The sequence below is a fragment of the Camelus dromedarius genome, chromosome 15 (genome assembly GCF_036321535.1).
Source record: "Camelus dromedarius isolate mCamDro1 chromosome 15, mCamDro1.pat, whole genome shotgun sequence".
Taxonomy (NCBI): Eukaryota; Metazoa; Chordata; class Mammalia; order Artiodactyla; family Camelidae; genus Camelus; species Camelus dromedarius.
The window spans coordinates 13,457,436-13,477,084 of NC_087450.1; the positions used below are offsets into that span (position 1 = coordinate 13,457,436).

Consider the following 19,649-nt stretch of genomic DNA (forward strand, 5'->3'; position numbering starts at 1 on the left):
AATTGAAACCTGTCTTGTTCATCAACTTCTAAGTTTTTAAATCATGAAGACCCAAAAGGTAGGCTGAAGATGACACAGCTCTGGGAGGGACAAGTAAATGGCTTTGGGGTGACAAAGTCAGGATTCAAAACATCCTTGTTCGAATATATGTATGTATATGCACGACTGGGACATTGTGCTGTACAACAGAAATTGACACATTGTAATTGAACTTCAATTTTAAAAAAACAACAAAAAAGCCCAAAATAAACAAACAAACAAAAAACAATCTTGTCAAGGTGAAAAAAGAGGAGGGGATTTTACAAGGGAAAATGTAATATTTTATACTTAGGTTAAACGAATTTCATCATCCAAGTCCATAATGGGGATGCCTGAGATGGGCTTGTGGAGGGGCCCAAGGAGGCTGGTTTTCCACAGGCTTCGTGAAGACCAGGAGTGTGGGGCTCAGGAGAGCCCAGCCACACAGCAGAGGTGCAGACCCAGGACAACGGAGGGGGTGCAGCCCACTTCCACTCTCTGCTCCTCAGAACACGTGGATGTCCAGCATGAGGTGCAGGCTCCTGGAGATTAGCCAAGAAGGAAATGTCCAGGTGGGCCATCAGGAAGGAGGTGGTCTGGGGACAGAGGAGCGGGTGATGAGGCAGGGACTGTCGGCGTGGAGAAGAGAGGTGAGTCCAGATTCCTGAAGAGCTGCCTGAGCATGAAGGGGACAATTCTGTGTATCCAGCGGGTAGGCCAAGTTAGAGGGAAGCAGGCCTGGGTCTTTCTGAGGAAGATGCCCTGTGCCTTCCCTGTCAGTGGAAGGTTTGTACAGCCGTGGGATGGCCTCCTGGCCAGAGACATCTCCAAGCGGACTGCAGGGCCTGCCCAGGAAGGAGGCCTGAGGACTCGAAAGTTCCTTCCCGAGATGTTTCTCTTGCCATGGATGAGGAGTCCACAGAGAGGTAAGCACCTCGGCCCAAGCACTTTGGAGTAAGTAGCTGTACACGGGCAAACTGAGGCACTGGGTTTAAGTCCTGCTTCTGTCACTTTGTGTGTGACCTTTGGCAAGTTACTCTCCGCACCTTGTTCCCTTCATTAAAAATATGGATTATGGCAATAGTACACATCTGCTAGGACTTTTGTGAGGTTTAAGCGAGTTAAAGCAAGACACTCAGAACTATGCTACACCATGGTAAGGCCGTGTACTAGGTAGCTTCTGTGATTGTCATCCCCCCCCACCCCTGTGCTGTCGTTACCATCACCATCACCGATTGGTCACACAGGTACTGATCTCTGTGTGCCAGGGGAGTAGAGATGATTAGGTTGAATCCCTGCCTTCAAGAAGTCAAAGCCCAGTGTGGAAAGTGGATAACTGTCACATGTGGACGTGGGGTTTAGGGTAAGGTAGGGCATGGTCCTCGGGGAAGGGGTTGAGGGGCAGCAGACCGAGCCTGTCTTCTTCTGAAACCAGTTCCTGAAACCATGACTTGGCTCCGAAAAACTTTCAGGCATCCCAGGGCTGCTGTCTTGTCAGTCCGTGCTCTCCCTGGCTGTTTGTTCTGGGTGTGGCTGTGCACGAGGTGCCCCTTCTGCACCCAGATCGAGCACTGGGACTGGCCAGGCTGGCATGGCAGGTCCAAGGGTGTAGAGGTGCCCCAGGGCCTCTTGGGCACAGCTGAGGCCCACAGACCCCATTCCTGTGCTTTAGGGCCCCAAACATTAAAGCTCCCTGTGCACCTGGCACTGCTGGGCGTCCTCTTGCAGTACTGTGGCACATCACATCCCAGGAGACGGGTGGTGTCAGTCATCCCCATTTTACAGCTCAGTAAACAGACTGAGATGTTAAGTGTCTTACAAAGGGCAGAGCCAGGACTTGGAGCTAAGGTTTCTAAAGCCAAAATTGGGTGCCGTTTCCATACCCCACCCTGGCCAAGATGAGAGGTGACTCAGCTGAGAACCCTGCCCTCGGGAGGAGATGGAGCCAGAGATCTGATAACTGACCACCCCGGCACAGGGAAAGGGCCAGAAGGGCTCTGAGAGCCCCACCCTTCCAGGGCTGTCTCCTGCTCCCCAGATCCCTGCCTACTCATGGGATCCCCCTCACAAAGCCAGTGCCTGCCTGTGGAGCGCTCAGGGGACCCCTCCTGCACAGTGGTCCCTGCCTGCTCACTCTTCATGGGAACATCTCTGCACCAGTGGTCATTTAGAGAGGGAAGGCAGTGGTTTAGGAAAAGACATGCTTTAAAGCAGTGGTGGCCTTTTCTTTTCCCTAAAGACCATTTTTTTTAAAAGAACAGTTTTATTTTCACAACAAAATTAAGAGGAAAGAACAGAGATTTCCTGTTGTACCCCCTCCCCCAACACATGCATAGCCTCCCTCATCATCAGCATCCCCCATTGGATCTGTAACTGTTATAACTGATGCCCCCCCCCTTTTTTTTTGCCCCAGAGTTTTACCTGAACATGCTTAAAACTGAAAACAGATACAAGGAGCTATTCAGTGTGAAGAGAATGTGGGGGAACCTGAGCGTGGGGTCCTGTCTCTTGTCCCTCTCCCGCCCCCCCACCCATGTTCTGGGGAACCTGGATGGAGTTTATTTTATGACCCTTGCTCCGAGGTGGGGGAGTTAACGCCACTCTTTGTTAATGAGTCCTTCTCCAGATTGTGTCTCTAGAACTTAAGTTCCATGTGGCAGGTTTAAAAAAAAAATTACGGTAAAACATACATAACATAAAAGTTATCATTTTACCCATTTTTGAGCATACAATTCAGTGGCAGTAAGTGCATTCACGTTCTGCAACTCTCACCACCATCCATTTCCTGAACCTTTTCATCATCCCAAACTGAATCTCTGTACCCATTAAACAGCAACTCCCCATCTTCCCTCCCCGCAGACCCTGGCAACTACCATTCTGCTTTGTCTCTGTGAATTTGTCTCTTCCAGGTACCTCATAAGTAGAATCATGTAGTATTTGTCTCTTTGTGTCTGGCTAATTACATTTAGTATAATGGCTTCAGGGTTCATCCATGTGGTAGCTTGTATCAGAATTTCCTTCCTTTTATGGTTGAATAATACTCCTTTGTATGTATATCCCACATAATTCTATGTTTAACTCTTAAAGGAATTGTCATACCATTTTCCACAAAGGATGCACCATTTTACATTCCCACCAACAATGTACAGGGGTTCCAGTTTATCCATAGCCTTGCCATTGTGACAGGGATTTTTTAGTATCTTATTCATGACTGTGTCCCTAGAGACTAGGACAGTGCCCAGCATGCACTTAATAAATACTTGTTGGGTCGGATGAGAGGCTTTGGTCTCTAGGCAGCTGTACCAGGGAGTCCATGTACCTGTCAACAGAACCTTCCCCTTCTAGTACCTGCTCGGCTCTAAGAGAATCGCCCTTTTGATGGGGTAAGTGATATGTAGAGGGGCCCACTGGTGTCAAGATCTGCGTTAAAGAGGAAATGGCAGCACTGTGGAAGGCAGGGAATCGAACATGCTGGCTAGTAGCATGGGACTGTTATTTAAATTGTGGGTCTCCACCCATTTGTGGCCCATGAAACCAATTTTTAGTGGTGAAAAGCATTTAAGAAAAATGAAATAGAGCACAAATGCCAGGGCATAGCATATGGAAGAAAGAGTATCATTGTGTGAAACTTTTGCTTTTTGTGTGATGTTTTTGTACGTGTGTGATGGGTCACAAAGAGTTTGAAAAACACTTGCGTAGGGTGCGCAGCCTCTGCCTGAACAATTCTCATAACAGAAAGCTTACCACCTCACAAGGAAGCCTGCGCTGCTTGGGGTTCTGCTGTAACGCTGGAACATCCCTTTCTTAATGAGAAGAAACCATTCAGTATGTAAGATCTTTGCTTGGAGGCCCAACTATGTGCTAGGACCTGTAATAAGCATTGTTAGCTAAACTGCCCCCACTGCCACCTCTCCCGGGCCACAGTGGAGTTACCCGTGTCGGAAGCAGCCCAGCTGTGACTCCTGCCTGCAGGGCAGTGCCTTCTGCACTGTGTCTTTTGATTGGGATTCATATCAAACACACTATTTTTCTCCAGGGAAGGCATCTGCATATGGGGACATCTGTGTCCCATTTGACAGGCAGGCAGGACTCCTTGGTTCCAGTCTCCACAGGTCTGGTCTAGAATGGCTGCTTCCTTCTCTGAGGTGTCCCCTGGGCTCCCCACATCTAATTTACTGCATGCCGCATAGTCTGCATTTTAAGTCTGGCCACGCCACACTTCCCCTCCAAGTCTGATGAAAATTCCATCCAGCATTATTGTGTGATGCTGAGGCAGATGTGGAGAAACAAATGTACTTACAGATTTATATTTCTTCTTTCTTCGTGACTCCTGGGGTTAGTGTTACTAGCCGAGCCATGCCCAGACCTGGGTTCAGTGTCCTCCCAGCTTTCCTGCATCTCCTCTGCCACAGCCTTGTAACACAGGTCTCATTGCTGAATTGTCTCCTCTTAGCTCTCAGGGCAGGAACTGTTGCATTCATCTTTCTGTCCTCAGGCTGGCACATGAAGTTTGTGCTCCATATGTTATTTGCTGAGTGGACGGAGGTGTGAATTTTAAACTTCTTGAAAGTGGAAACTGAATCTTTCCCTTTATCAATTCCGCATCTCAGCCCAGCCCAGAGCTAAGCCCACAATAAAGCTGGTAGGTTGGACAATTGATAGGAGTGCTAGAGAGTTAATGGGAAAAGTTTCCCAGGTCAAACTGGATTTTGATTCTCAAGGAAATAAAGAAACCCAAAGGCTAGACTCTTCCAAATACCTGGAGTGCCTGTCAGTAGAGGGCAGGCCCTATCACATGTGAGCCGTGATCCTGGGCAACGGGAAGGTGGTGCCGTGACATGGGAAGAGCTGGGTAATAAAATGAGAAGGGCTTTGTGTGGACCAGTGGCGTTCAAGTGCCAGGAACTGAAGAGTCTGGTTAACTCAGCTCTCTAACCCCCAATGTCCAAAACTGGGCGGACAGAGAGGGAAGAAAGGAAGGAGAGGGAGGGAGAGAGAGACCTTAGGCTTGGAAGCTAGATCAAACTAGACCTGAATCCCCTTTCCATCTCTTAATTATGGAATTCTAGACATGGTATTAATCTCTCTGAATCCTAGTTTCTGCATCTGTGGAATGAGAATTAGGTAATACACGTGACAGGCTGCACACTGTTCTTGGCACACGGTAGGTGCTCAGTAAATAATGGGAATGATTAATACCATTGCCTCATGTTTGGCATGGGCTGAGATGTGGAGTTGATAAGAAAGGAAAAGATTCAGAGTAGGTCCAGCCAACATAAGCCCCAAAAGGTTATCTATTAGAAGAATCCTAGCTCACAGCCTTGAAGAAAGGCTTGGCTCTGAGGCCTCAGGAAGGCCAGGGAAGTTGGGCCCAGGCTTTCAGGGACAGGAAGGCTGCCTTTGGGCAGAGGTGGTGCCAGCCTCCTCGTGTGATCACCAGACAGAGTCCTAATGGCAGGTCTGGATCCTGGGCTGACAGTCCCACTAGGAATCAAGGGAGGTGAAGGTCTCCCTCAGAAAAATAAGGTGCTGTGTCCAGATGAAGAGAGAGGGGATTGCCAGACAGGCAGGACTGTTGACCATTACACACAAGGATCCCGCCCACCCCTGCCTCCTACCTGAACCCTGGTGCTCAGTTAGGCCCCCTTGGTGAGCTCTCACGTGCAGAACTATGTAACTGCTGCTTCCACTCTCTGAAATTCCTCCACCAGTTTTTAATTTCAACACATTGTCTGCCCAGCCCACCCCAGCCTGGCCCTGAACAGGAGGGTGGCATCTTTACTCAAAGGGCTGCCCTGCTCCAGGACCTCCTGTCTCCTCCTCGTTCCTCCCTGAGCGTCCCAGGCCCACCTCCTCACCTACTCGTTACAAAGTTCTGTACATCCTGCAGAAAAGAACCTCTGGCCGGTTTTTAATTTTTCATTTGCTTCTTCCTAGTTTTACATTTTTGGAACTGAGTTGTCTTTAGACTTTGCTCTTGGTCCCGTCCTGCAGGAGATATGTTTTTATGAGGCTGCTTGGAGACCTTGGGTTTCCAGCAGAACAAGAGGCTCAGCCAGGACAAACCACGAACACAGGTATTGAGGTGGCTGAGTGTCCTTGAAGCCGAGCCCTCCGCGGGGCTGGGGGGGGGGGCAGTTGGAGGAGGGACACATCGCTGGCTTTGCCAGCCCCTGTTGCTCCCCTTCTCCCTTTTCTGATCCCAGTAGTCTAGGGCAGCAATGTCATCACGCAGGATGTCTTAAGAGGCCTCCAGGCCTGAGATTTCATGGTGAGTGGCCTCAGGCCCGGTTAGGTTGAAAAGCAGACCTGCCTTCTCAGGACCAGGAAGGAAGTCAGTGTATGTGCCTTGATGTCCTTGTCCTCCCTCCGTCCCTGGGGGTTCCTGACGCCAGTGCCCTCACGCCCCATTGAGGCTGGTCCATTCCAGGAGGCACTGCTTGCTGTGAACCCTCCCCTTCCCTCTGCCTTTGGTAAAGTTCTCTCTCCTGTCTCCTTCCCTTTCAGTCAGCTTTATGTCCGGAAGCTCTGATCAGTTAATTCACACACACACGGTACATTTAAAATCCCAGAAAACTATTTTATAGGGGAGATTTAATGGAGTGTCAGTTGCAAAGGGTAACTCTAAGGATTAGCTCCTCATTGTGGGGCCTCTGGCTGGTTGGGGTAGCTCTAGAGCTGGAGGGAGGGGAAGAGGGAAGGAGGGTGAAGGAAGGAAGGCAGGCAGGAAAGAGGGAAGGACCACTGACTGGTGGGAAGGAAGGAACTGATGGGGAGCGATTTCTGGTCACAGTCACCTTCTCAGGATTCTATCTGCCCTGTAAACAGATGGCTGCCTGCTCTGCCTACAAAAGTCTGGCTTTGCTGGGGGCAGCTGGATTCTATCGGCCTGAGCATCATTTAAAAGTAAAGAAAACAACATTTTAAAAGGGAACTATGAGAAGCAGTGAAATGTGGCATTTGGGTAGGGGAATTTTTTTCCTTTCTCTTTCTTTTTCTTTTCTTTTCTTTTTTTGAGATATAATAAGCCACAAACTTCACCCTTCAAAGTGTCTAATTCAGTGGTTTTTAGGCTATTCATAACGCTATGCAACCATCATCACTATCTAATTCCAAAACATCTTTAGCACCCCAGCCCATCAGCAGTCGCTCACTATGCCCCAGCCCCTGGCAGCCGCTAATCTACTTTCTGTCTCTAGGGATGTACTTATTCTCAGCACTTTATATGAACAGAATCTTACCATGTGTCCTTTGAGGTCTGGTGTCTTTCACTTAACATAATGTTTTCACGGTTCATGGTGTAGCGCACATTAATACTTCATTCTTATTTATTGCAGAATAATATTCCATTAGATAAATATACCACATGTCATTTATCATGCTAGAGATGTGGATTGTGTCCATTTGGGGGCCATTGTAAATAATACTGCTCTGAACATTCACATGCAAGTTTTTTTTGCAGACATATGTTTTCAGTTCTCTTGAGTGTGTACCTCATAGTGGAATTGCTGGGTCATACGGTAATTCTGTGTTTAAATTTTTGAGGAACTGCCATGGGTTGGGGATTTTTCATACCTTTTTCCCCCCTGATTATAAATATAACATATGTTCATTGTAGGAAATTTACAAGATATATAAATGTATTAAGAAGAAAAATAACGATTCACTCTAATTATATGACTCAGTAGTGACAACTTTTAGTATATTGGTGTATTTTCTTCTTGTCTTGCTTATGTTCGTTGTTTTAAAAATTATATTGGCTTAAAATGTATAGTTTTGTGTCCTAATTCTTTCCCTTCACCTTCTATTGTAAGCATTTTCCATGTCAATACATATTACTGTAATGTGAGTCTTTCTGACCACATTCTGTCATCGTTGGCTACACCATAACTTCTTTAATCAACGTGCTGTTCTTGAACATGTAGATAATTGCCACAGTCCTGTGATCACCACAAGTGGTGCAATATCCTTGTGCATAAATGTCCATCTACATCTCTGATAAGTTTTGAAATAAAATCTTAGAAGTGAAATTCTGGGTAAAAGAAATTCTGGGTGAAACATGAAAAAAAAGCTTTCATTTTGAAGTGATTTTAGATTTGCAGAAAAGTGAAGATAGAACAGCGAGTTTCCATACACCCTTCACCCAGCTTCCTCTGCTGTTGGTGTCTTACCCACCAGAGTGTATTTGTCAAAACTAATTTAACTAATTTAGGTATGCAGTTACCTAAACTCCAGACTTTATTTGGCTTTCTCCAGTTTTCTGTCTGTTTTCCGTGCTGTGGAAAATTTAAGATACCATGTTGTATTTAGGAAGTGAATACTTGTAAGGCTTTTGGGGTGTGGGGGGGGTGTGTGTGTGTGTGTGTGTAGAAAAGTTGTATCAGTTTATGTTCACACCAATAACATGGATGGAAGAAGACTTTGCCAACCTAATAGACATAACAGCAAAAACAGTAACGTGAATTCAGCAGGCATTTCTCCTTCCCTCCCTTCCTCCTTCCTTTCTTTCTTTCCTTTCTTTCTTGCTTGCTTTCTTGCTTGCTTGCTTTCTTGCTTTCTTTTCTTTCCTTTCTTTCTTAAACGAAAGTACTGAAGATTGAACCCAGGACCTCGTGCATGTAAAGCATGAACTCTACCACTGAGCTATACCCTCCCCACTAGCAGGCATTTATTTGCTAGTGTGTTTACAGATTTTCTCATGTTTGGCGGCCAGTTGTACTTTTTGTTTTGGTTTCCCAATCAGCAATAGGGGTTTTTGTTAATGTCTAGGCCCTTAGCTTCCATCCAAGTTGACATACTACCAGGTCAGGTGAGTGTCTAGAAAGTCATCATTGCATCCTGCCAGGTCACTAAGGCAGGGGCCTCCAGGAAGGGCAGGCCTGCCCAGATGCTCCCTGCAAGCCTGCTTCTCCCTCGGAGGTCTGGCCTGGGCTGTGGGACCCTAGTAACAATGAAGTGTGCTCTCTGAGAGCAAGCTCAGCTGGCAGCAAGGGGTCAGCTGCGTACAGAGACCAGTGCAGGGTGGGCAGTGACAGGTTGTAAAGAGCACTGTCTTGGAGTCAGGAGAACTGAGGCTTCTTCCTACTCTTACTATTTAATGTGAACTTGAGCAAATCCGGTCCATTTTATAGAGCTCTGTTTTTTTCATCTGGTTAACAGGCGGAATCTCAGGGGCTGAATGGACGATTGTGAAAGCACTTTGTAAAGCCCTGTACAAACGAGTGATATGGTCAGAGGGAACCATGTCGCAAAGGGGAAGGAGCAGTGACTTGTGTGGACAGTATGACTCTCCATCCAACACCCTCCTGAGATCAGCTCAGTTCCAACCCTTAGCTCCCATCTGGCCAGCCAGGAAGGAAATTCCATCTTGGTCATTAAAGGCCTCCTCCTGGTAAGGGTCACCCCAGAACCCAGGAGGCTCATGGTGCTGCCCAGGAAAGGGGCTTCTATGAGCTGTCCACTTGCATGGGCCCTGTGCTCTGATTCTGCCTCCAGGCCGCAGTTGAGACTTCTGTGCCCAGTGCTGGCTTCGTCTGGTCCTGAAGCTCAAAGAGGACAGATCCAAGACCCTCTTGGGATAGGAAGGGAAAGGAAGAACGCAGCTATCTAAACACAGGTTAATACCTGAGAAAATAATCTGGCCACACTGAGAAGAAATTAGAAGTTATTATGTCCTCTTGTCCAAATACTGTTACAAACTTACAGTGTGACCTCTAGCATGTCACTCATTGTCTCTGAGACTGTTTCCTTAGCTGTGCACTAAGGGGGTGGGTTTCATAACCTCTTCAGCAGCCCACGGGCACTCCCCATCCTAGAGCCTGCCCCTCCTTGGGGCGGCAAGGTGTTCCTGGCCTTTCCCGTCCCGGGCACGTGACCTGACCAGGCCCGCTTCAGCAGCGTGGCTGGCAGACTGTCCCTGAGGCCTGCTGTTGCTCTGATCTGTGAGAGTTCGCAGCTCTGTGTAATCATCACCATAAATACGAGCTAGCTCTGGGTTGCCCAGTGCTCTCGGTACATTATTTCATTTAATTTGCATAACCGCTTGTTGAGATGGTCCTGTTTTTCATTTTATAAGAGAGGAAACAGAGGCCAGGTAGCTTTCCCACAGCCTGCGTGGTGGGTGAGGGGCGGAGCTGGTCTCCCCACCCCCCCCATGCTGAGCTTTCCAGCCACTGGGTTGTCTCCCCTCCGGGGCAGAGGGAACCTGGGAACAGAACGTCCTGGGATGCACGTGTGGCCATGCCCAGAACTAGTCTGGGAAGACCCTCCCTGAGGAGACTCTGAGGTCCTCACGTCCCCCTGAGTCCTGAAGAGATGGGTAGAGGGTATTGGGAGGGGCATGAGACTCCCTGAGGATGAAGCTTCTCCGAGGGCAACAGCAGGCATCTCTCAGAGTTCTGGGGTCTCTGCCGGGACAGAAGGCCCAGGACCCCGCGTGCACGCCCGTCCTCCAGAGGGCTGTCCTTTCTCCACCTGTGTTCATGCACGGGTGGTCCGAGAGTACGTCACCCACCTCCTCCCTGGCCTCGGCTAGGGCAATGTCTGGGTTTGCATCCAGTCACTGGGCAGACACATGTCACTGTCATCATGCACCCACAAGGGCAGGGCCTACATCCAGGGCTCACCGCCTGGAGGCAGGCCTAAGGCAGCCTGGAGTGGTGCCATGACACAGCAAGCCCCCGCTAGTGATTCTGTCACATGGGTCCCTCCACTGCCCCCACAGAGTTACTTCTGCTAATTTCCACCCCCAACCCCTCTTCACCCCCTGGGCTGAAAAATTCGTTGTTGAAAAAGAAAATCTCTAAGACCTTCTGATCCTCCGAGGATGCATTCTGTCCAACTTCCTGATGAAACTTGTTGGGAAATGGTACCTTATTTATCCAAATCTTAAGTCAGGTTTGGGGTTATGCTGACTCAGAATCATGCTGGGCCATTTCTTTCCATTTGTACTCATTAAGCCCTTCCTAGGCAGTTCTGGGCGAGGTACTGTGAGTGCAGTAGGAGCTCTAGAGGCCAGCCTTCATTTTACAGGTGGAGAGACATACAGAGTTGCCCAGAGATACTAAGGAGCTCACCCAAGGTCACACAGCGACTTAGGGGCCGTCATGGGTTTGGAACTTGAGGTTCCTGCCTTTCGGCTGTGTGATCTTTTGACAGCATCTTGCACAACTTCCAGTGTGGACAGAGGAGCAGGAATGGCAGCCCTGGGACAATTGCAGAACTCTCAGAGGGGAGCAGAGTTCCCCTTGTTGGTGATTTCCCACCCACAGTGGGTTTGTTGCCAGTGTCTTTATGTTGTTTACTTATGTACACTTGTCTGGGGATTGTCATTTTCTTTTGAGACACTGGGAAATCCCGTAATTGAAAAAAACAAAAAATCAGTGAGGGGGAAGGTATGGCTCAAGTGGTAGAGCGTATGCTTGGCACCCAAGAGGTCCTGGGTTCAATCCCCAGTACCTCCTCCAAGCAGAAATCAATGAAGAAACCTGATTACCTCCCCCTCATAAAAAAAAAAATCAGTGAAATTGAATTCCTACCTTTTTGCCCAGTTTGTGCTTCTTCAGTGTGCGTGTGTTTCCTACCCTAGCACTTTCTATGTCCAGACAATTTCACATAGATTGATCTGGGTGAGGGCTCTCTGTGTGTGCTTTGCACGGGGTGCAGGGACAGAGGCAGAGCATGGTGGGAATGAAGCGTGGGGAAGGGGCAGCTGGCGCCCGGGTGGAAAGGAGGCAACAGGCCGTCTCATTGACGGGGACGCTCTGAACCGGCAGGGAGGAGGAGGGCTGCCGTGCTTGTCCATTGGTGGGGTGAGTACGGGTCTCCCGACAAAGGGAAAGAGGCTGGTAAAGGGCTTTCTCACCCTAGAAATGTTCAGGTTTTGAAGGCTCTTGACTCAGTGTCAATATCATCCTTTTATTCACTCAAATAATTCTGGAGGGCATTCAACAAATAATGATCTAAAGTCACCTCTGGGCGAAGCCCTGGTGTCACGTTCCAAGAAGGTTGTGCCTTAGTTCTCTTCTGTCCTCGCTTGGAGAGAATCAGTCTCCTCTGGGCCGCATGGCCTGCCTGATCCTACTCAGCCTCAAGGGCTTTGGAGTGACTCCTGGCTGGGCCTGGGCCTCCGCGGGTCGGGTTTGGGGTGAAGGCTGCATCACCGAGGTCAGGCTGGAGGGAGCGAGGTGCTGGGGGCTGGGCCTGCTTCCAAGGAGAAGCACCACTGCAGCTCCTCTGGGAGCAGGGTTTGGAGGATCGTGGGTTTCCACCCCTCCCTGACTTACACCAGACTTTTTGTCAGAGAAGATGAAAACAACCAGGCCCATCATCTAGAAATGAAACCAGATTTGGATCTCCTGAGAGATCAGAACAGTGTAAAATGAAAGGCAGGGGACCTTGGCACAGGCTGGGGTGCCCGCCTCAGAGGTCACCATCCTGAATTGGGCCTCCCCGGGCCACACAGTGGAGAGAGACAGGCCAGGCAGAGCCAAGGGTGGATCTCCTTCCCAACTCCTATCTCTCTGGAGCTATGAGTTGGACGGATTTTTATCTTGCTTATTTTGATCTTCCATGAGGCAACAGCTGGAGGTGGGGAAAAGAACAGAGCAACAAGCACCCTGGTTCTTCTTTTGGCCCCTTTAGCAACTTCCTGTAGTTTTTGAGCAAGACAGGTATAATCCAAGGCCTTGAGGTGCGCAGTCCCAGCATATGCCGTGGCCCCAAGATCATCTAGAAGTTGAGCCTAGTCATGGGCAAATTGACTGCCTGGGGGGAAAGGGTGGATGTTAAATATGCTGCCTTGGCCGAGGCCTTCAGTCATTCAGCAGCTAATTTTGGGCACCTACTTTGTGCTTTGCACAGTGAGGGGCCTTTGAGCTCACGTCTCCTTCATACTCCACTCCTTTCCCCTCTGTCACACAGCAAGGCCCACCTTTCACCAGCGAGGACATGGCACCACAGGAGAAAGCCACAGACTTGGCCTTTGTCTCTGAGTGAAGTGTGTGGCAAATTCAAATGTATCTGCTACAGAGTCTTTCCTCAAGTAATTCTGGGTGCTTTCCAAACTTAGCAATTCCCTAAAGGATGGGGGAGGAGGCAGGGGCGCTTTCCCGGGAGACGGACAGCGTGGGCAAAGGCCCTGTGGTGAAAGGGAACAAGAGTTCTTCGAAAACCCAGGAGAAGGCAATGTGACAAGAAAGGGGAGTTTGCAGGCTGGGCTCTGCTGGGCCAGTGGGGCCTCTCTGTGAGCCTCCTCTTGATCCCCCTGCTTCACCCAGGATTCCCTGTTTTCCCCTCAGATCTCAGCCCAGGCATCAGGTGCTAGAAATAGAAAGCCTTTCCTGAGTGCATGGAGGCAGTCAAGTCCTCTGTTAAATGCCCTCTTGTACTTCCCCTGTGGACCCTAGTGTCTCCTCAAAGGGAGCTCTGCCCTTCAGGGACTGGGGCTTCTCAGCCTTCTGTGGCCTCTGGCCGAGGTGGATCCTCCTTCCTCCTGTCTGAGGGTCAAGGTTTAGCCTGGAACTGTCCCGGAGGGGCGTTGGTGGGAGCTGTCAGGCATGTGACCGGGCCTGCGCTGTGCCGGAGGGTTAGCCCTGCACCAGGAGCTTGGGGCTGTCAGACACAGGGTTGCAGGGCTGCTGGCTGACGGGGGATGTGGCAGGACTGAAAACATGCCATCAGCTGTGACCCCATATCCTGGAACAGCCCTGCCTCATGGCTCTGTGCCCTCCTCAGCCACCCAACATTGTTATTACCTAGAACTGTTCCACCTCTGCTCTTAAACAATTCCAGAGTCCCCACTATCTGATCCCAGCCTTTTTCCTTCCAGAGTTTTCATCCATGACTCCCACCCCTGTCCTTGACCTCATGGAGTTCCCCTGCATCCCCACCCCAGCCCATCCTCACCTCCCACTCCCGAAGGCCCAGACCCTTTGCATCACATCAGATACCCACTTCCCCAGGCCTGCTCCCCCGCCCACAACTCCTGTGTCCTTCCAGTGCCCCTGACCAGGCTAGGCATCCTAGCTCCAAGTCAGACCAACCTCCTGCCGCCCTCATCTCCCCCACGGGGGTACTAGACCCCTACAGAACCTCCAGTCTCAGCCCCACCGGAGCAGCCGGCCTTTCTCTCCCTTTCCCCTAGAGCTGCTCCAGGCCTTCTCCACTGCCCTCCACCTGTGACCTCTCCACCGCACTTCTGGCAGACAATCCCTCATCTCTGAGAAATCAGAGGTCGCCAGACGGGGAGCCCCCACTGTGGCTGTCATGGAGGCTGCTCAGTCCTCCCTGCCAGGGGCAACCTCGAGGGTTGGGGGCGGCAGCTGCGGCCAGTGCTCAGGGAGGGCTGTGAGGGCCTCCCGGCTTCTGCCCCAAGTGTGAGGCTCCGCCCGCCATCATCCTGCCCGCTCCTGCTGCTCCTGCCCCCTCTTTTTCACAGGGGTTGCTCCCCACTAGATCTCTTCATTCCTAACTCCATTTGGCATCTGTTTCCCAGGGCACCCGGCCTGATACACCACCTTTCTGACTCGCCATCTGTGTGTTTACTCCACTTGTTTCCCACCCGTCCTTCTCACATAGCTGCGGGAGAGGCAGCTTCCTGCCCGCCCCAGTCTAGCCCTTCCAGCGGGGCTGTGGACCCGCTCCCTTGTTCTCTCTCTGGCCTCGTGCTCCTGGAGCCAGCATCCCATCTTCCCAACCTTCTTCCCTCCGCTGCCCTGCACTTGTCCTCACCAGTGGCCTTCCTTCACTCAGTGTCACCAGGGCCACCAAGTCGCCAAAACCCTCAGCTGCATCTCCATCTTTCTCAGCCTTGACCTGTGCTAAGCTCTCCTCCCTGAACTGCACCCCCCACCGTCTCTTGTCTTCCTCACTCCCCTCCCCACCCCACTTCTCGCCTCCTGCCTCTCTCACTGCTTCTCTGTCTCCTGGCCTCAGCCACCCTGTGGATGCTGGGATCCCAGGGCCTGGAGTAGGATCCCTTCTCTTCTCAGCCAACTCCCTCCCTCCACGGGGCGACAGTTCCCAAATACTGACTTGCTGACAACACCCAGTTAGGACTTTTCCTGAAGTCCAGATTGCAATGTCCAACTGACAAGGGGACTTTTCCACTTGGCTATATATACCATGTGTACCGCAAACCCAGCATGTCCTAGGATGAATTCATAGTCACCCAGCAAAGCCATTCCTCTGGGGTCTCCATTCCAGAGAGTGCCGCCACCATCCTCCAAGTCACCCAGGCCAGAAACTGGGGCAGCCCACTCCCTCTTCCCTTCCATGTGGTCACCAGGTACTACCCATTTGACTCCTACACTCCCAGTCTGCTCCTCTCCTCGGCACCGTCCCTGAACGTAGCCTTCAGCATTTCTTGATTGCACTGCTGATTCCATCACTTAACCCAGTCTTGAGTCTTACTCTGTATCTTTCCGTTACATTTCTCAAATTGATCCTTGAAAGGCCTGTGATTCTGGACAGGGAAAACTTTCATTGCTTCCTTCACCACTGCCATGATCACCATTTATCAAGCTTTCTCCATGTGCCAATTAAAATCCCTCTGGATCTTATCTTCCCTTCCTCTGTGGACTTCTCTCTCTATTTCTTTCATATTGTGCTTAGCCTTTTTTTTTTTAAATAAAATATAGTCAGTTTACAGTGTTGTGTCAATTTCTGGTGTACAGCATAATAGTTCAGTCATACATATACATAACATATATTCATTTTCATACTCTTTTTACCATAAGTTACTGCAAAATATTGAATATAGTTCCCTGTGCTATACAGTATAAACTTATTTTTCATCTATTTTATATATAGTAGTTAGTATCTGCAAATCTCGGACTCTCAGTTCATCTCTTCCCACCTCTTCCTCCTCTGTAACCGTAAGTTTGTTTTCTATGTCTGTGAGTCTGTTTCTGTTTTGTAAATAAGTTCATTGTCTTTTTTGTTTTCTCAGTTTTCTTAGGTAAAATTGATACAGTTTGAGTGCACATATACAATATACTGCATGTAAATACATATGTACACTATATTGCATATTTTAAAAATTTACATATTTGTACTGTTCATTGTTTCTAAGAACAGTTTAGAGCTTTAGCTTTTTAAATGTACATAGTTATCAAAGGAATAAAGCACCACAAAATAAGAACCAACAGAATGCAGTAATCCAATCATAACAGACAGTCAAATGTGCTTACATATATTCAAGAAATCAGTCATCTAAGTTATAAATAATAAGTAGCTCACTTGTATCTTGTTTTTTCAGATTCCACATATACATGATGTCATATGGTATTTTTCTTTCTCTTTCTGGTTTACTTCACTTAGAATGACAATCTCCATGTCCATCCATGTTACTGCAAATGGCATTATGTTGTTATTTGTGGGCTTCTCCTGACCCTACAGGGCTAGCCACACTGAATCACATATAGCTCCCAACACATCCTGCAGTCTCATACCACAGGGCCTTTGCACCTGCCTCCTTCCTGGAATGCTCTCCCCCATCCCTTACCTGCTAACTCCTACCCATCTATCACAGCTCAGACCAACGGCTATAATCCCCTGAAGGCTTAGCAAGGACGCTCCGCTTCTGCTCTTCCCCAGCATCCTCTGCAGAGCTCTATCTGCCAGGGCGCTGATTGCCTTGGTTCTGTTTCCCCTATAAGACTGAGCACTTGCTGAGAATCTGGCTTATTTTGGTGTCCCCAGCACCTAACACAGAATCTGGCACATAGCACTGAAGAGATATTAGTAATGAAAGAATGCTTTAAGTGAACAAATGAATGAATTCTGCTTGGTATGGGGTGCTCATGACAGAGATGGTATTTGAGGTAAGCCCGAAAGAATGACTAAGACTCTGTGAAACAGGATTGAATGGAGAAGGGCATTCCAGGGATAGGGCATGGCATGTGCAAGTCATGTTGGTTTGGGAGGGTGGGATGCCTTAGGGGGGCTGCAGGTGGAGCAGAGGTTAAGTGTGCAGAACATGCCAAGAGAGGGATCTGGAGAGATGGGACAAGGGACAATGAGGACTGGGCTCTGGGAAGCCTGACTTTGCCCAGTACAGACCAGGGCAGGACAGAATGAGTGGTTTGATGCCATGAGGAAGGTGGGCAGGAGGGGCGGGGCCAGGTCATGGGGGTCCAGGGAGAAGATGATGGGACTGTGATCCAGGGCAGGCCCGGGGACAGAGAGCAGGACCAAACTTGTGAGGGGTTTAGATGGCAGTGACCTGGTACCGGAGAAGAAGTTGTGAGGGTTGCAGGATGGTGACACTGTGGTTTCTGGCTTGGGTCCCTGGGTGGATAGTGAAGCCCTTCACCAAGATGGCAGCCCTGGAGAGGAGCAGGTTTGAGAGCAAGAAAAGGAGTTCAATTTTGCTTATAAGGTAGGACCTGAAAAATATACATTGGAAGGGGCCATTAGGCTTGTAGAGCTTTTTGAAAGTCCCATTCAGGGCAGAGCTGAGCTGGGGGTGAGGGTCAGATCCAGGTATGCTCAGATCAGACCAGCTCTTAAAAGCTGATTGTTACATTTTCAGGAATTTTGTGAGACAGTGGTTAAACCTAGTTATTATGAAAAAGTTATATTAAATTGTAATTAAATAAATTACATTAAAAACAAAGATTAATACTCAAAATGCATCACTTCCTAAGAATTTTACAATATTTTATTGTTCACGCTTTTAAAATTCTTTACATCTCTTACGTCTGTGGAAATACTATATAATGTTGTATCACTGTGCTTTTCTTCCCACCTCTGCTTTCAGTAACATCACATTGGTGGCTTGAAGTCAGCCATGGAGGGAATATTACACCATGGAAAATGACAAACACCACAGATCAGGGCTTGATTTATTGTCTTGTTGACTGTCTAGACTTAAGAAATTTATGGAAAAAAATGTTAACAATACACATTTAATTTAAATGTATGTTACAGATGGCCAACCGGCACGTGAAAAGATGCTCATCATCACTAATTATTAGAGAAACGCAAATCAAAACTACAATGAGGTATTATCTCACACTGGTCAGAATGGCCATCATCAGAAAGTCAACAAATAATAAATGCTGGACAAGGTGTGGAGAAAAGGGAACCCTCCTACACTGTTGGTGAGAATGTAAATTGGTGCAGCCACTATGGAGAACAGTATGGAGGTTCCTTAAAAAACTAAAAACAGACTTACCATATGATCCAGCAATCCTACCCCTGGGCACATATCCGGAGAAAACTCTAACTTGAAAAGATACATGCACCCCAATGTTGAGAGCAGCACTATGTACAATGGACAAGAACGTAGAAGTAACTTAAATGTCCATCAACAGATGAATTGATAAAGATATATACATATACACCACATCTTGGCATCTTATATATATATATATATATCCACACATACACACACAGTGGAATACTACTCAGCCATAAAAGCCTGGATGGGTGAAGAGTCCCCGAGAAAGGAGGAGTGGACAGAACCTGGGGCTCACTATTTTCTCTGCCATGTAGGATGCAAGCCACCTTCTGAGACTGAGAGGAACTGAGGAGCTGAGGTGGTTTGGCAGAAGTGGACCATGAGGGACTGAGAAGGGACCTGAGAGGATGAGGCTGTCTCAGAAAGACCGGTACGACAGAATCCTAACCGTGAGTGCCAGGAGGTGGGGTGTCCACCAGGTTCCAGTCTGGGCCCCGCCCTGCGGTGTGGATTGTTTTATTAATCTCCCAGGATGATCCTAGGAGGAAGCAGAGGCTGGAAGAAAGTCCTTTGTCCACAGCCCACAGCCAGAGGCTGGGAGAGTTTAAGTCCTTTGTCCACGGCCCATGGCCGGTTCGTGGCCGAGTCCAGGCCCCAGGCTGGCGTCCACCTCCCAGCGCGCCCCACTCCGCAGTGTCCCCACAGGCTCACAGTAACAAATCAGGGCTCGTGTATTGTTACATCTTTGTTGTTTTTTCTTTTCTAATAATTCCTTCTCATTGTATTTTTTAAAAGTAAAGTACATGACAGATTGGAAATGTGCAAGATGGGTCCTTTCCCTTTGAACATTTGAGAAGCACTGTCCTAACCAACCCTTCTACTCACCCTGCTCCGGTACCGGAAACCTTAGTGACCCTCACTGGTTACAGCAGAGGTTTCAAATGGTGGGTGGGGACCGATTCGTGGTTTGGGAGCTTAATTTAGTGTGTCATTACGAGCATTTAAAAAAAAAGAAAAAGAAATGGAGTAAAATCGAAAATATCAGAGTGTATCATGTCATGTAGTAAATGCATTTTGCTTTATATATATGTCTGTATATGGGTATATAAATTTCATATGTTGTAATGCATTTGTGTACTAGGATATGGTGACAAATGTCTTTCTTACTATGATCACAGTTAAAAAAAAAAGAGTTTGGATGCTACTGATGTACCAGATGAAGGCACCCCTCCAGGCCTGACATTCACAGCCATCGAGGACAGCGAGTGCTGAGGAAGAGTAGGCAGTGCTTCCTGGGAAAAGGTGAAGGTGAGCAGGGTTTAGGGGATGGATGAGCAGAGGGAATGACGTGAGCAAAGACCCAGAAAGACCATGACCTTCATGCTGGTGCCCCAACTTGGAGTGGGTCTGGCCCTGGCCTCTGGCAGCTTGCAGGTGGCATGAGGAT

The 19,649-nt window shown here is 48.7% G+C and overlaps 1 protein-coding gene across 1 annotated transcript in view; it reads left to right on the forward strand.

The window, feature by feature from the left end:
• ASPRV1 (aspartic peptidase retroviral like 1) overlaps nt 1-19,649 on the forward strand; it is a 100,063-nt gene that overhangs the window by 68,987 nt on the left and 11,427 nt on the right. Inside the window, 2 exon segments of the mRNA XM_064494418.1 lie at nt 18,517-18,632; nt 19,381-19,510. The gene's annotated coding sequence lies outside the window, so the exon portion shown is untranslated.